Source organism: Quercus lobata, chromosome 2, assembly GCF_001633185.2.
Source record: "Quercus lobata isolate SW786 chromosome 2, ValleyOak3.0 Primary Assembly, whole genome shotgun sequence".
In the NCBI taxonomy this organism is placed as follows: Eukaryota; Viridiplantae; Streptophyta; class Magnoliopsida; order Fagales; family Fagaceae; genus Quercus; species Quercus lobata.
In genome coordinates this window covers 67,225,751-67,244,138 of record NC_044905.1, presented here as the reverse complement: position 1 = coordinate 67,244,138, position 18,388 = coordinate 67,225,751, and positions in this window count along the sequence as shown.

Sequence of the window (18,388 nt, the reverse complement as noted above, 5' to 3'; positions counted from 1 at the left end):
ATTTTTAAGGTCAAATCGAGATTAAACCGAGGTTGAACCGTGATGATGTCATAATTTATTTAATAATTATTTAAAATATAAATAAATATATTAAATTAGTAAAATTTAAAAATTTAACTAAAATATTTCAAGTAAATATAGAAATTTATTTTAAAAATAAACATTTTTAACTTAAGATTTATGGTGAATTTATTATAGAATTAAGTTAGATATTAATCTAATACAAGAATTTGTTGTAAAAATATTATAAAAATATTATGTATAGATATCATTACGTTTTCTAACCCAGTACAAATTTAAAACCTTTTTCTATTTATTCCCTCCATTCACCTGCCAATATCACGTTTGGTCTTATCAAGGCATCTTCACCCATTTTTATTTTTATTTCCCCAAGGCTTCCATTTCCCAAAGTTTAATCTGCACCACACCTTTTAAAACAATCTCTACAACAAGTCAGCCATTTATCTCTAGTCTTCTTCTTATCTTTTCTTCTTTCATCTTGTTAAGTTTCCTTTGTTTCTTCTGTCACTTCAACTTCCCAGTTCATAACCTTTTTTTTTTTTTTTTTTTTTTTTTTTTAAGTTTTCTTAAACCAGTTTACGCAACATCTAGAGAGTTGGGAAAGGAAAACAAGACAGAGAGAAAAAGAAGAAGATTAAGAAGAAAAGTTCTGAACAGATAACAAACGATAGACAGAGCCAACGAGATAGAGATGATGGGATCTCAATATTTTCAATGTTGGACAGCATCTCATAATGGTTGAAGCTTCAACCATGGTGATAAGGTCCTGTGAGCTTCTAAATTTATATTTAAAAAAAAAAAAAAAGCGTTGATCTAAACCGTTAGAACCGTTCATGGTTTCCAAATTTGGGCGGTTCGACTGTGGTTTGAATAGTTTCATTCTTTTTGTGCATAGAACGATTCCGGTGGTTAAAAGAACTGTGTTGGTGAAAGGTTCCCAATTACCCAGGTTGAACCGTACAGTCCGGTTCGAGTCTGAAAACCATGGTGCTCACATGCTGATGTTGTTGCTTGATCTTTTGCATGTCTATGCTTCCGTGGTCACATGTCTACTCTGCTTTCTATATCTATCTCACATGACACGTAGACTTACATCTAGGTTTTACATACAACCACACACCTTTTAAGCTTTTAGGATAAGCATACTCTCCATCCATTTGAGCTACGATATATGAATGCCAGCTATAGCTGGGCGAGCTTAAGGTACCTAACTTCTTCCCATCCTGTACCTAACTCCAAACCTAATCTAATAGAAAGACCTTCATAAAGTCATGTTTTAGTTCCTAGTCCTATAAGTAGGTGGTGACTCCATCACCTCTTTCTAAGAGACTCTGCTTACTTCCAATTAAGCTCGCGTTGGTGATGATTCTAAAACCGTTTTTTAGGGAGATCAAGTACTGTGCACCTCGCCTTCACAAGAAAGAACCTACATACATGCCAATGTGTCACAAAAGGGGTACAAATCACAAAATTTACAAGGGGTGTTTTGAGTTAATATTATTTTAATGTTTTATATGTATTATTTTAATATGTTGTATAAAAGAATAGAAAATGAAATGCAGGGTTTAATGTTAAATGCTATGTTAAAATAGAAAGAATAACTTTTTATTATATTAACGTAGGATATTTTAAAACATTCGATACTAATGCTTTGAGGATATTTGGCTTCTAGCATAGTAAGGGAGGGCAATATAGTAAGTTAACACACGTTTGAAATGTTTTAGCAGACTAGCATCTCAAGTTTCTAAAACTCAAGTTCTATTTAAAACTCGAGTCTTAAAGACTCACTTTGTACTTGATGACTTGGACAAGAAATGCCAGGAAATGCCACATAGATCTCGAGTCTTAAGGACTCGAGTTCTACCAAATCAAAATCGAGTCTCTAAGACTCGATTTTCTTAGGCAAAAACATTTTTGACACAGCTTTCGAATGATGAGGTTCTAAAGAAAATTCTAAACAAGGAACCCAAAGAAAAAACATCATCAAAGAACCTAGAGAAGAGAAAACATCGTCAAACAATGAATTCATCAACAAACCCAGAGAAGAAAAACATCATCAAACAACGAAAATTCATCAAACCAAAGACCCGAAGAAGAAAAACCTTCGCCTAGAGCTTTGCCACCACTACCTCTGTCGCTCCTAGGTTAGGGAGATCTAGGTTCGTCGATTTTGGTAATTGAAGAACAATAGACTTGAAGAAGAACAGGAAGAACGATCTGACGATAAAGAATAGAGGAACGATCTGATGACGAATAGAGACGAAGAACAAAGGAAGAATCGGAGGGATCTTTCTCCCGTTGGTGAAGTCACTCTGCGTCACTTGCGGCAGCAACGGGACTGAGGAGTGGCTCAGATTGTGGCTGATACTCACGTGCTTTCAGATGTCGGTGATTTCGTTGGCAATGTTCTTGATGGCCATGGCAGCGAATCCATTGAGCGTGAATCTGACTTTGAACACGATTAAGAACGCTGGGTCAGAACTCAGAAGAACGCGAGGAAGAAGAAGTTAAAATGGTGAAACTCGAGTCTTAAAAGTGAAACTGGAGTCTTATAAACTCGAGTTCCATGTGGATTTTCTTCCACATCATCTCCCACCACTTACAAATTGAGACTTAAAAACTCGAGTTTTATCTTGAAACTCGAGTTTTAAACACTCGAGATACTAGTTTACAACATTGTTTTGAAATGTGACAACTAACTAAATTTTTTGATATTTAATGTTATTTGGAAAAAAAAATTCCTAATGCTTTGTAGAACATTGGATCTTTTCTCCAAAAGCATAGGCTCACAACTCTTAGGATTTTATGGACTATTACTAGGGTCTATGTACTAATGTCTTCAAGAATATGTCGTAAATAATCTTGAGAAACTTAAAATAGTATTTTTTTTTCATAAAATAGTTTAATGCAACAAGCGCAAAGAAATATTGTTTTTTTAAATAAGTTTTTTTTTTTATATAAAAAATTTGGAAGTCGATTGTATTTTTAGGTCTTATTCGTTGATTAGGTTATTAGTGTTTTATTAATTTTCTTTTTCTACCAAAAAAAATCTGTTGTTTTCTTTGTTCTTTTTAGTTGCTAGCTTTAAATTTTTTGAAAAGTCTTAAATTTTGTGAACAAAAGTTTTGAGAGAATTACAGCTTAGTGTCGGAGAATGTGCAATTATGAGTCATTGGTTTGGTCATATCTCTACTCTTCTCACGTGCGTACCCTGACTTTTATAGTTTTTTTTTTTTTAAATATTAAATATTTTTTTATACACAAGAAAAGAGGAAATGAAGTTTTTAAAAATGTATATTAAAGAAGGTTTAACTCCTTGCACAGACTTTAAATCTCTTTAACTCACACTTATTTTTCAATGTAAAATTAACCTATTATTTTTTCTTTTTAAAAATACTAAATATTTTTAACTACCGACTTTTATAACTTATTGTTGACTTGTGGACCACAAGTAGTAAGTTGTGGTGAATGGAACGCAAGGAGGTCTGTAGACTCTGTACGAAGTTTCATGTCCCACATTTTGCTCAACTAACCATTTATAAGAGCATTCTCATCAGGTGTGCCAAATGCCAAATATTTGATATTTGGCACACCAAACACCAAAAACAGCACCTCATGAGATGTGTTAAATGTCTCAAAATTATGAGACATGCTATAGTACGCTCTCAAATATGAGAGCGTACGGACAACAATGCTATAATTCTTTAGATAATTTTATTCACTTTTCTCTCTCCTCCCAACACATCTCTCTCCGTCTGCAACACAACTCTCTCTCTCTCTCTCTTCTTTGGTCTCCATCTCTTCGTTGCTCCCTATTTCTTTCTCAGTTTTTTTTTTTTTTTTTTTTTTCTCTCTCCATCTCTCCGTCTCTGCGCCTTTTTTTTTTGGTCACTATCTCTCTCTCTTTCTTTTCCTATCACGAAGAAGGCGATTCCAATCTGAAGCAGAGCTCGCCGATTAAAGCTCGCCGATTAAAGCTCGCCAATCTGAACCTCTGCTCGTCGATCTGAAGCTCTGCTCGCCTAGGGGTAGTCGCTGATCTTTGCTCGTCGTCCTCCACGGTCGCCGATCTTTGCTCGTCGTCCTCTACAGTCGCCGTTCTTTGCTCGTCGTCCTCCATAGCTCTCACCGTCGATGGTTGGTTGAGTTTGGTCATTGATTGATCTGTTGGGTTGGGGTTTTGTTGAAGATTTTGAGTTTTTTTTTTTTTTTTGGTTGAGGTTTTTGGATTTGGAATTTGTTGGAGGATCCGGTGATTGTGGTTGTAGTTTGTGGTGGTGGTTGTAGCGGTGGTTGTAGCGGTGGTTGTTGTTGTGGCGGTGGCTGTTGGACCCGGTGGTTGTAGTTTGTATATTTGCTGGGTTTTGGGTAAATATATTATTTTAATGTGTCGGAAATATTATTTTAATGTATAGAATTGAAGTATAGAATATCTGATAAATGGTATGTTGTTAAATGATGTGCTAAAATGATCAAAATGGAATTTTTTTTGAGAGAGCTGATGAGAATGCTCGAACACGCATCTTGTTAAAAAAAATTTCCAATTTTTTTAGTTAGCACTTAGTAGAATGTTGCTCTTTTTTTTTTTTTTTTTTTTTTTTTTTTTTTTTTTTTTTTTTTTTTTTTCTTAGAGCATTCATATTGGTGTAACCATAAATTTAATATTATAGCTCTACAAAAAACTATTTCATCTATATTGTTTTCTCACTTTACAATACACCTAACATCAATAGATTTATATTTTTAACTATTTGATTAAAATAATACTAGTCTCATTAAACGCACTTTGCGTGCAATAAGACTCTTTTTTTTCTTAGGTTTTTTTTTTTTTTAATAGGAATTTATGGTAGGTTATTTATTTATTTTTTATTTTTTAGGAACATAGGGTAGTTTTGGTTGTGTAAATGGGGTAGTGGGAAGTTTTATAGTACATTGGGTAGTTTTATAAACATGGGTAGGTGTTTTTACCAATTTACAATTTTAACCTCATTTTTATGTTTTAGGAATAAGAATAAGTTAATTAAAGTAGGGGTATTTTTGAAAAAAAAAGTTAATTAAATTAGGGGTATTTTCAAAAAAAAAAAAAAAAAAACTTTTTGAATCTTCTTAATATATAGAGATAAAGCCACCGTACATCCTTGATGCGATGGTCACTTTACAAGTATAAGTACTTGTAGGGTGGGGGGTAAGGGTTGGGGTTTAAGTCTCTAAGAGGAAGTTTCACACACATATACACTTAGATTAGATTAAAGTAAAATTTTTATCTTGTATATATATATATATATATATATATATATATATGTATGTATATATATAAGATAAAAAAAACTCATTAAAATAAAACTAGCCTCTGAGCATGCACTCATGCGCGTGCTTAAAAGCTCTTTTTTTTTTTTTTTTTTTTTTGTAAAAGTTGATAATTTGAATCCATTATAATTTGGGATTACTGCATTTTTCAATCACAAAAAAACCTAGGGGTATGATGAGTAAATTATTTCATCCAAAACGCAGAACATTCATCACACCCCATAGGTATTTTTGTGATTGAAAAATATAGTAATTTCAAATTATAATAGATGCAAATTATTAACCTTTACAAAAAAATAGAAGAGCAATTTGAAAACTATCAAGAGAGTGGTTCTGTTTTGTAGACAACGTTTTAGTGGGAGTTAAAGATGTATATACTTATAAAAAAAAAGAAAGTATATATCTATTTAGTTTAGTTTTTTTTTTTTTTTTGATATTTAGTTTTGTTTTTGGCCTAACATGGTTTTTTTTTTTTTTTTTTTTTTTAAGAAAAAAACAGTAGCAACATGAGTTGTTTAACTTATTTTTCTATTAAAAAAAAATAATAAATGTACAGTTATTTTGAAGAAGTTGGTTAATGGAAGAGTGTTCCTATTTTGTAGGTAATGTTTTAGTTCAAGTTGGACAAGTATTTTTACTAAACTATCCTTTAATTTTATCTCTACTTAAACCTCGGGTATTTTAGAACCAAAAAAAAAAAAAAATCCAGTCCAAACAAAGAAAGCCCTAATTATAGATAAAATACTCACCAGAAAAACTTTTCAACCAACCACAACAACCTCCACCACCACTCCTCAACCAGAAGCCAAGGCAAGGAAAAAAAAAATACAAACCACCACTCAACACAGCCATAACCACCAAAACCATGGCAACCACAACCACAGCTACCAAACCACCATAAAACCACCATTTCAACCACAACCCACAGTCACAACCAAACCACCACCACAACCACCATCACCACCACCACAGCCACCAAACCCACAGGAAAAAAAAAAAATCAAACACCAAACCCATAGCCACCAAAACACCAACATAACCACCATCACCACCACTAACCCACAAAAAGACCCAAATACAGATCGATAAACACACATACCCAAATGCAAAATCAACCCAACCAACCACCGATCCCAGTCAACAACCCACACGACCATTAAACCCACCGATCCAAACCGCCCAACCACACAAACCCAACCCACACCAGCCTACCACCACGAACCCACCCAGCCGACCCACACCACAAACCCACACCGACCCACCACCATGAACCCATCACGAACCTACACCGGACCACCACCACGAGCCCACATCGGTGACGGCGATCTCAACGAACCTAGGTGACACCACAAAAAAGGGCTTGGTTCAGTTGAGAGGGAGATAGGGGCAGCGCTAGAGAGAAAGAGAAGTTGAAAAGAATTGAAAGAAGCCAGAGAGAGAAAGAGAGAAAACAATATGGCAAAAATACAAAACTGACCCTCTAACTTTCATCATTTTTCATTTCAGTCCTCTAACTTTCATTTTTGTCAATTCAATCCTTTAACTTTCAATTTTTTGTCAATTCAAGACTCTGTTACAACTCAGTTAGTGCTGCCATCAGAACCACTAAAACGACACTTTTTTTTTTTTTTGTAATTTTAAGTATATGTTGTCGAGGGTCAGGACAAGATCCGTCCCTTGTGGAGGCACTACTTTCAGAACACACAGGGTCTTATATTTGTGGTGGATAGCAATGACAGACAGAAACAGAGATCTCGTTGGCTTTTTCCTCAGCTTCTTGGCGGATGAATCTGACCATCTACTGGATCTACTTGGAGACATCGGTGTCGTTCATTTTGGCTATAAGATCGGAATGTGTTTTTGTGATTGATTTGAGAGAGAGAGAGAGAGAGAGACGACGTCGTTCCCTTTTTTTTTTTTTTTTTTTTTTTTTTCAGATTTTTCTTATTTTCTTTTAATTTCGAATTAAAAAAAAAAAGAGTAAAACGGCGTTGTTTTAGTGGTTCTGAAGGCAGCACTAACTGAACTATAACGAAGCCTTAAATTGACAAAAAAATTAAAAGTTAGAGGACTGAATTGATAAAAATGAAAGTTAGAAGACTGAAATGAAAAACAGTGAAAGTTAGAGGGTCAGTTGTACATTTTTTCCAAAAAATAAGTAAAAAAGAGAGAGACTGAATATAATATTATTATTATTTTTACCTTTGAGCTATGATGTGCAGCCAAAAGCAATTATGCACTGTAGCTATAAGTCAAAATATTTGGCTTTGGCTCCACTAATGTAGTCTTATTTTTGTATTTGGTGGTATTAAAAATAGCAATATAGCCTTTTAGAATCACCAATACTAATGCTCTTATACAGTTTACGTTTTCTGTTTGTTTCAATGGAAAATATTCTGTAAAAATAGTTTTTTGTATTTTTAGTGTTTGGTAGCATTAGAAAAAATTAGTCAAAGAAAAACTATCTTTAATCTACATAAAAAGTATAGCTTATTTTTAAAATTTTTTCCAATAATTTTGAAAGATAATTCTATCTCCCAGTAAGCTAAATAAGAGAAGTTAGAAGATTATTTTTCAACTCATTTAAAGTTGTTACCAAATATAAAAAAAATGAGATAATTTTATAAAAATGCTTTTTTTGAAAAATGATTCATTTTCTAGAAAACATCATTTGCAAATGAATGTTAGAAACCTCTATTCCCCATGTTCATATTAAAAAAAAAAAAAAAAAATCATTTCCTCCTTTCTTAATCTAACAGAGAAAAACAACTTACTACTTTTTTTTTTTTTTTTTTTAATTAGGGATTAAGCTTTTGTATTTAAATCAAATATAAGTTTACCCGATTATTCAAATGTCAAAAAGGTCTACCTAAACACAATTTCCCCAAAATCGATATCAATAACAATTTGTTAAAAAACAACAATTAATTAACCATGAATGAAGATTTGTTAAAATCATCCACCAAGAACGAAATTATTAAAATCTTCCAGATTCACCACCAAAGAACCAAGATTTTCAAACTTGGATAGGACCGTACGGTTCAACTCAATTATCCTCAAATCCCTTCCCATCACGATTCTTTAAACCCCCCACGGGGAACCATTCTATACACAAAAGTGAGAGAACCGTTTGAACCGCTGTTGAACCTCACAGTTCTTAGAACCGTGAGCGGTTCTCACAGTTCCTCCCACCCACAAAAATTTTCACTAAAAAGGCCAGTAATTGCGCTTGTTTGTCACCACCAAAAGCTCAAGCCTTCACAGCCACACACCTGTTTCTTATCACATTAATTTCACTTGTTTTTCTAGATTAATACCTGCCTCATGTTCAAACTTTAATGTATCTTTGTTTTTATGAAATAAACTTTTTTTTTTTGAAGGCCTTTGAATGTATATAATACGTGTAGTTTTGGCTAATTATATTAGTATATTACAAATTTAATAGAATATTTTAAATAATTAGAGGATATTTATTTAATTTTTGTAGTAAATTATGAGAAATATCATCGAATGTTTAAGCAAAATATACTTTTAACTTTTTTAAATACTATTTTTTTTGAATTTGTTAAAATTTTCACTTTTATTTTATTTATTTTCGTATTAATTAATTATGACATCATCACAGTCTGACTTCGATTGGACCTCGGTCGAACTTCAAAAACCTTAAACCTCTTTCTTTTAGAGTTCTTTGAACAGTCTTGATTTGAAAACCATGTGAAGAGCAATGGGGCTGGAGTTATAACAACAGTGAAGGGTCAAAAGTAAAAGGCGAAAGAGTTATGAAAAGTGATCTTTTTGATAAAACATTAAGACATAATTAAGAACACTTGCATTAGTGTTTGCATAATAAATAAATAAAAAAGTATCACATTTTAGCCAACCAAATTTAAAATTTACCAACATCAGGCTATGCAAAATTGTGTAAAAATATATAATTGTTACAGTAATTGTGTAAATTTATATTGGTACTATTTATTTTGCATTTAATTTTTTATTCTTTCTTTACATATCCCAATGATGAAAAAAAAGAATTGATGATGGTTGTTGTGTGTAAAGAAAGAGAAACAATTAAAAAAAAAATCAAGAAAATTGAATATTTTAATAAAATATAATGTAAAATAGATAATTTGATGTGAGGTGTTTTGAAAAATAAGTATATAAAATAGTAAAAAAAAATTGGGTAAATTGCAAAGTACACCCCCTAAAGTTTGAGATTGTTTAAATTTTATACTCTAAAGTTTGGTTCCATTAGGCATTAGCAAAACTCCACCCTCTGTTAGTTTTGGCTATTAAGTGACACGTTAGCATACTGATGTGTATTTGTTTTTTCAAATCAACCTCTCAAAATGACGTTATTTAATTTAAAACAAAGAAATAAGTTTAAATGTGAACTAAAGTACAATTTTTAGTAGTTTTGAGAGGCTGATTTGACAACCAAAAAAAAAAAACACATCAACATGCCAATATATTAATTTAACAATCAAAACTAAACGAATGGCAGAATTTTGCTAACAAAACCAAACTTCAGAGTATAAATCTAATATCTCAAATTTCAAAGTATAAAATTAAAATAATCTTAAACTTTAAGGGTTTATTTTACAATTTACCCAAATAAATTTCTAGAGCAAAATTTTTGCATAACATTCAATAGAGCCATGTGAAGCATTGGACTTTTTATTTTTTTGGTAAACCGGATATTTCATTAAAAAAAGCTAAAATAGTATAGAGTCTAGAAAAAATAACACCTCAAGCGTAAGGTTTTGGTACAAAACATAAAAAAGAGAACTACAACGCAAAACAGGGGAATTTGGATTATGTATTCCTTACGTAGCCAAAATATCCGAACAATGATTGAGGAGAGACCATCTCTAAGGCCCCATAGCGCTGCCACCAAGGAATGAGTGAAGCCGACAGCCCTGTTGAAACTTCCCAACCATGCACCCCTTGAAACTGGACTTTAATGCTTAGTACTGTTAGCAGCATTAAAGAGAGTGAGAGCACGTGTCATAAAATGGTTGGCGGAGCATGACGTGGGTAGGCAACTTTCACGGGATCCGGATCATCTCCATTTCTATTTGAAATGGAGAGGGTCCAGTTAAGGGATCAGATTTGTTTAAAATAAATCAAAGGCTTAAATTGTGCCACGTCAATTAAAATTCAAGTCACTTAACTCTTCAAGTTCAACTGGGGTTAAACTTAGCTCTTCAAGTTCAACCGGGTTAAACTCTTCACTTACACTTTTCAAGTTCACCGAATAGAAAAGTTTATGTTTTACTCTGTGTTAACTCTATTGAAAAAGAAAAATGCACAACAGAGATGGACGCTAAGAACACAAACCAGATTGGATGGGGTTGCAAGGTAGACATGGGCGAACGGTGGCTCACTCCAAGTCGATGAGGTCGGGTCTGGTAGTGCTGTGTTTGTTGGGGTTGGTGGCAGTGGCAATGGTCATTGGCGGTGACTTGATGGGATCTGGTTTGGAAGATGAACTTGTGGATCTTACCCCAGATTTGCTTTGATTTTTTATTTAGGTAGGTGATATTATAGCAAATCTGGGGATATATATATATATATATATTTTATGCTCAAATCTGGGGATATTATAGCAATAGGCATGGGTTCTTTTATTGTACTTGGTATATCATGGTGATATAGGAATAAACCAGGGCACAAGATTAAAAAAATAAAATTTGAGAGAGACGGACGTTTGGCTTAAGACTTAAGAATTCAAACAGCACCAGAGTTCAATAAAAGCTCTATCATTTTTCATTTGGCTTTCAAGTACCTGAACAAGAAACTCTTCCTCGTTGCTTTCTACAAAAATGGCAGCAAGTTTAGTAATTAGCATAATGAGCCTATTGCTCCGATGGAGAGAAGAACTCTCTACCAAAACTAAACTCTTCTCAAAACTAGGCTTCACAACCTCAGCCCCACGCCCCAAAAACCCAGCCTCTCTCATGCCTATTGCTTTGATTTTTTGTTTAGGTAGGTGATATTATAGCAAATCTGGGGAAAGATCCACAAGTTCATCTTCCAAACCAGATCCCATCAAATCTGGTTGTGTTCTTAGAGTCCATCTTTGTTGTGCATTTTTCTTTTTCAATAGAGTTAACACAGAGTAAAACATAAAGCTTTTCAATTAAGTGAACTTGAAGAGTTTAGGTGAAGAGTTTAACCCTGGTTGAACTTGAAGAGTTAAATTTGTTAACCCCAGTTGAACTTGAAGAGTTAAATAACTTGAATTTTAATTGACGTGGCACAGTTTAAGCCTTTGATTTATTTTAAACGAATCTGGTCCCTTAACTGGACACCCTTCATTTCAAATAGAAATGGAGAGGATCCAGATCCACTTTCACGAGCGTACGCCTGACTTTTTATAGTAGTATCTTATAATTGAGTTTTAAGATACTATCATAAGACCATCCGCACTGGGCTTTCCATATGCCAAATGTAAGATACATTTGACATACAAGCTCAAGAAATGCTCAGCAACTGGAAGGCCATATGGGAAAAGCCATTTTTTTTTTTAAGATTTAGCTACAGTACCATCTCAAATGTAAGATGGTACTGTAGCGGTAGCTGAATAGTATAAAAAAATAAATTTTTAATGCTCATTTTACCCGGAAATTTCTCTCTCCTCTTTCATTTTTTCTCCTTTTTTTCTCTCTCTTCTTTCTTTGTTTCTCATCCCCTCTCTCTTGCCATTGTCAAGCTTCTCTCTCGGAGCTTACGCCGGATCGGATTTCTAAATCAGCGTGGTGGCGAGGTTGGTGGCGCGGCTGTGATGGGTGTGGTGGCTGGAGGTCAACGTGGTGGAGATCGGCGTGGAGACCGATGTGGAATCGGCATAGAGACCAGCATTTGGTGGTGTTGACATGGTGGCCGGTTTCTGGGTTTGGTGGCCGGCGTTTAGTTGGTTGAGTTGCTATGGGTTTGCTAGGTTAGTAGTGGGTACTTGGTGGGTTTTATTTTGTTTTTTTTTTTATTTATTTATTTATTTATTTTTTTTTATTTTGGGTTTTCAGTTCCGGTTTCCGGCGTTTGGGTCGGATTTGGGTGGTGTTTGGGTTGGCGTTGGGTGGTTGGATTTAGGTCCGGTGGTTGTGATTTTTTTTGATGGGTTTGGGGATTTGTTCCAGTGGGTCTAATGGTGGGTTTCAGTGTTTGCTGGGTTTGTTTGGGCAGAGGGTAGTGGTGGTGTGGTGGTGATTGTTTGTTTAGTTATGGCCAGTGCTAGAGGTTGAGATTGTTTAGTTCTGGTGCTTGTTTGATTTGGGTGAATTTTTGTTGTGATTTGCTTCTTGTGATTTTGCTGGGTATGGGTTTGCTAGAGGTTGAGGCCGGTGTTAGAGGTTGAGGGTGAAAGAGAGGAAAAGGAGGAGAAAAAGAGAAATAATAAAAAAAAAGATTAAAAAATAATATTTTAATAAAATGGTAAAATAGTAGAGTTTTGGGATGCTGGGTGTGTTGTAAAATGGTATGGTATAATTGATAAAGGTGCTTTTTGAGATGGTAAAATAAGATGAGATATAAAAACTGGTTGTGGATGCTCTAATAGAAGTTTGTTATATGCATATACAAATGCTAGCATTGGTGTGTGCCACAACAGACATTGATGTTTACATTCAATAAAATGGAAGCTCAAGAGGGATTTCATGTTTTAGCCAATAAATTTCCAGACAAAGAAACCATGCAGATAGAGATCTCAATGGGTATTAACACACTTAGATATAGGGTTTGTTTGGATAAAACTTATTTTGTTGAAACTGAAAACTGAAAACTAAAAACAGTGTAGCAAAATAATTTTTAAATGTGTGAATAGTACTGTGGGACCCATTTTTAATGAAAAATTGATAAAAAATGAAATTTGTGGATCCGTAAACAGTACATGGATGCATTGTTCACGGAAGACCGGTCAAAAGTTGCGGCTACTGTTCATGTACCGTATATGAACAGTACCATTTGTTGGGGAAAACGGCGTGAAAAAAAAAAAAGAAAAAAAAAAAAAAGGGAAAACGCAGCAAACGCTGGATCCAAACTGTGTCATAGTTCATTCAAGATTTTTTAGCAAAAGTTTAAACCTGTAGCTGAAAAATAACCAAGCATAGATATCATTACGATCATTTTTTTATTTATAATATTATCAATCTACCGAGAAATGAGAACCATATGGACATCCCTACTACAATTGGCACCATTTTCAGCTGGCCCTAATATATTAATTTGAATTCAAATGATGTATATATTTCAAATATTTTCTACTTTAATGGGAGTTTTACAAGAATAGCATGCATACAAAATGTCTGTAAATGCTATCGCCCTTTTTTCTTTTGTAAATCCAGCAACCTGATGCTTTTTATTTCTGAATTTTCACAATTTGTTACGGACAAAAGTAACAGTGTCATAAAATTCAGAGACACCAAGGTTCAACTGATGTTTAAGAATTGATTTGTAACAACTAAATCCCTGGCTATGAACAAGATTGCACAGTAGACACTAATTTTTTTCCCCCTTGAAACTCATGAAATGAAAACACAAACATAACACAAGGAACTGATAAACCCAGCAACCAAACATCGGCATCAGAGGACACAACCTAACAAAATCTCCACCAGCCAGTCCTTGGCCATTGACACACACGCACACTCTACTGGTACTAGGCTTCGTACCCATTATAAAAATCTCAAAAACATTCAACAATAAATGAATCAGATTTAAAAATAAAAAAAAGCAATGAAAGAAATAGATAATTTTTAGTGCTATAAATGAAACAAAGGGATGATCTTTGGCAAAGAAATCACGCAAAGAAAAAAAAATCATAAATTTGATTACCAGATCTAATCACATTTGGGTGGGTAGCTGAAACACAGTTGGTTCACATTCATTCTTCGGTGGAGAGGTAATCGGAGCATCACTGGTGGCTTTTTTTTGAGGCATGAGAGAGAGAGATTCTAAGGCATGTTCGGCTGGAATAGTACTAGTTTTGTAATAAATTTTACAAATTTTTTTTACATCTTTCTCTTTCAATATTAAAATGAAAGAGAAAGATGCGGTGTTTTCTAACGAGAGAGTGCAAAAACTTTGTTTGGAGAGAAGTATTACCTTCTTAAAATTTTTATACTAACATTTTTATAATAAATTTAAGGTAATAGGAGTTTGTTTGGTAACTTTTTTTTAGAATGATTTGGTATTTATGTTTAAACAACTGTTTTAAGTTTTTTTGAAAATACGTGTGGGTGAAAAAGAACATAGAAATACGTGTAATGTTATTTAAAAATTGAAATTAAGTATTTAGTTTGATGTACCAAACAAACCTACCCTAGGTTGTTATAGATTTTTAATTTGATTTTTTTTTATTTACTAATAATAATTTATTACTTAAAATTTGTTATAAAAATATTAGGTAGACATTTCTCTTATTTTAATCACCCGCTAGAATTTAAACTCTTATTCCCCGCTACGTTTCCAACAATAAAAACCAAATCAGTATTTTTACCACCAGAACAAAGTCCTCCAATGAAAGAACCAGTTGTTGAAGAAATGCAGAGACAAGTTGAGCATACTAATGGTGTTAATGGGGTTGGCGAAAAATATGACTTCAACCCAAGTGCTCAGCCTCCATTTAAGATAGCAGCGACCCGAGCTGCCATTCCCAAGAATTACTGGGTCAAGAATCCGTGGTCTCTGCTGCTAAGTCATTTTACCAGAGATGAATTTGTGGTCTTTGTATTGGCAGCAGCTACAATCTACTTCATTAATAGTTGGTCTTTTTGGCCACTCTACTGGGCTGCTCAGAGGACCATGTTCTGGGTTATAGCTGTTCTTGGACATGATTGGTAATCTCATGCTTATATATTCTTTGCCTTCTAACATCTAAAACCGTGTTTTTATTGATTTTCACATACAGTTATACTGTGTTTAGTTTTCGATTGAACAGTGGCCATGGAAGCTTTGTTGTCGTCACCTTGGCAGCAGCTGCAATCTACTTCAATACTAGGTCTCTTTGGCCACTCTACTGGGCTGCTCAGGGGACCACGTTCTGGGCTATATTTGTTCTTGGACATGACTGGTAATGTCGTACTTGTGAATTCTGGTTAGGGTGACTACGTTAAGTGGGACATATTCTAATATTTTAAATATTAATAAAAGATTTATTTATCTTTTGATATTTGTTTTTTATTTAGAATTTATTTTTTTTAGATGCAAAGTTACAAATTAAAACCAATTCATTGTATTACTTTTTTTTTCCTGAATAAATACTTTATTAACCAAGTAAAAGAAGAAAACAGTTAGAAGAACTAATATTGAAGTAAAATAAACATTATTTCATTGAGTGAAGCAATCAAGTACTAAAAAAAGTATGATTGACAATTGTAACAAAATTATATATTTGGTATCTTTAAATTAAATTTGAGTATAAATTTATTTATTAGTGAGATATTAATGAGTTCTTTTAGCATTCGTGTGTGAAAAATTAATGAGTTCTATACTTTAAAACTAAGAAAAATAAGTGGTTGTTGCCACATCTAATGAAAATATTTTTCTTTAACTGATTTTTCTTTGGTTAAAAAAACCTAAATTTTATTTATTGATGAATAATTAGGACTTAATTAATACTTCTAGTTTTACATGGATACCTCTATCGGTAAAAATTTTGGAGCATTTTTTCATTCGCTTCTTAGTCAGTAGCCTATTGGCCTCGCTTCCTTAATTACCACATGGATGGGGAGTTTGGTGGGGCATATCTCTGGCTTATGTTAAGATTTAGCTATAAATTACTGACATTTCATGAATTTCACTGCTGTTGAATCCTACAGGAGAATCAGACTCAGAACTCACCACCTGAACTATGGGAGTGTAGAGAATGACAAGTCGTGGGTCCCGGTACTATCTCTAATCCATTATTTTCCAAAAAAAAAAAAAAAAATGCTCATTAATCGTGAACATGAATATAATGAATATATGGAGCTAAACTTTTAATTTTTTGAAGCATGCCATGTCAACTGTTAATATTTTGTTTGTGGTGATTCTCATGAATATTATTTAACAGAAAATGGAAATAATAATGAAATTGATGAGCTTTTTATTATTATTTTTTTAATTAAGGATGAAATTGTAAGTTTAAAAAATGAAAAATTAACCTAAAAATTAAATTCACTTATAAAAGGTATTTTTTAACTTCATTTTTAATAAAATTAATATTTTATTTTACTCACGCCAAGAGTAGTTTTAAGAAAATTACTTTTTATTATTATTATTTTTTGGTTTCAAGAAAATCATTGTCCTTTGGTTTAGTATATATAATTTATCTTAATGGTAAAACTTAGATACAATATTTAGTTATTATTTTTTAGATTCTCTTATTAAGATTCAGCCATGTAATTGTACTTAATTAAAAATATACATTTATCTATGACAAAAGAGTCACATAGCTAAATCTTAAGTGAAAAACCTAAAAAACAATACCTAAATACTGCACCTAACTTTTGCCCTTAATTATTTCAAACCTAGAATACTATTTATAGTATGTAGACCAACAACCGAAGACCAAACTGTCAAAAGCTAGAATATGCACAAGAGTTCCCTACCTTTTTTTGGATGTCGCATTTTTTTTTTTTTTTTTTGTCTGACATCTTGTATTATTAGGTCAAAATTTGTGATTTATTGTTACAAAATTTTTTCCGCACAAATTGACACTTCTATGACCTCAAATTTTGTTTTGACGCCAAGCATATAGTAGATCTAGCTATTTGCAGGTGTTCTTCTTCTTCTTCTTCTTCTATTCAGCAGAAGTGCAAGATAAACATAAGATCATTGTTAGTTTTACAGTGTATTTTACATGTATACATTGCATTTCTATAACTTCATGACTTAAAATTACGTTTTCGATTATTAATTGCATTGGTGTAAAACAAACTACGTAAAAAAAGTTTTTGCCTTCAATATAATGGCTCCCTATTTTTCTATTACCTCATCAATTCTCCTTACCATTAGATTCTGCCAGCTATTATTGTGTGTGAAGTATTCTCTTTCTACAAGCCTTGGCTGCCTCAAATAGTTCACACAAGGATTTGTATCCTGCTTGGTCTATGAGTATGTGCAAGTTTTGAGTCATGACTGGCTGCCTGGGTGCCTCCAGAGATAGATTCTGTCCCCACACCACGTGCGTATCATATCAAAGCCTTTTATAACATATCGTAGGTATAGTATTCACGTCAATCTAGATAAACTAGGCTTTGGCTAAAAATACATAGTAAAACCCACACAATTGTGTTGTGCATCAACCTCTTCAAACTAAAACACAAAAATAGCGTATGGACTATGGACAGTACCTTGCTACTCTTGGCGAGGGTATTGTTCATGCTACTAATAAAAAAATCTTCTCACTCTCCTTCTCCAAGGACCTCTCTCTCTCTCTCTCTCTGCTACCCGATGCATCCATGCAAAGACGGAACCAAGACTTGGAATAAGGGGTGGCTTTGCTGTTCATTGTGAGATGACTCTGACCTCTAACTTTACTGCTTAACTACTGAGGGCCTTTTTTTTTTTTTTTTTTTTTTTTTGCGTGTGTGCTGGATAAGAAAAAAAATTCTTTTGTTTAAAACTTTTTAAAGGGTCAAGTTGTTTGTTTTGGGTAAAATAGGTTGATTGGCCATAATTTATTTTTAGCTTTACTATTAATATATATATATTTTTTTTTGTTGGGCTAATTTTTTTGGGTTTCTATATATATATATATATATATATATATATATTAGATATAATCTATTAATTTTTTGTGGCCTTTAAAAGATGGAAAATACTAAAACTACATAAATTAACAAATTACTATTACTTATTAAAAAAAGAAACAAATTACTATTATGGTGAGTGGAATTTTTTTTTTTTTTTTTTGAGAAACTGGTGAGTGGAATTGGTAAGTAAAAAGTGATGTTGTAAAATTTTTTTTGGTTATAACATTACTCTTAAAAAAATCAATGACATTGTTAGAGAGGGCACAGTGTACTTTTATTGATGACAATTCTCTTAAAATTTATGTGCTAACCACATAGACGAATTG